The sequence below is a fragment of the Penaeus monodon genome, chromosome 25 (assembly GCF_015228065.2).
Source record: "Penaeus monodon isolate SGIC_2016 chromosome 25, NSTDA_Pmon_1, whole genome shotgun sequence".
Lineage (NCBI taxonomy): Eukaryota > Metazoa > Arthropoda > Malacostraca > Decapoda > Penaeidae > Penaeus > Penaeus monodon.
In genome coordinates, this window is record NC_051410.1 from 10244245 (window position 1) to 10244460 (window position 216).

A 216-nucleotide genomic window follows, 5' to 3' on the forward strand; every position below is an offset into this window, starting at 1 on the left:
CACCTTTCTTACAGCTCGGTGTGGTTATCGCATGTTTTGTGTCGACGGATTACTCTGCGTTTTTGCGATACCAACGCTTCCTCGGAGAAAGAATTGCTTCGATTTCGTTGGAGGAAGTTTGTTGGAGAAGTAAAGAAAGACACAAATCGTATCTCCAATAAACATAAACTTCAATAAACTTTGAGATAAGTACACAGTCTTTGGGGTTAATATGCC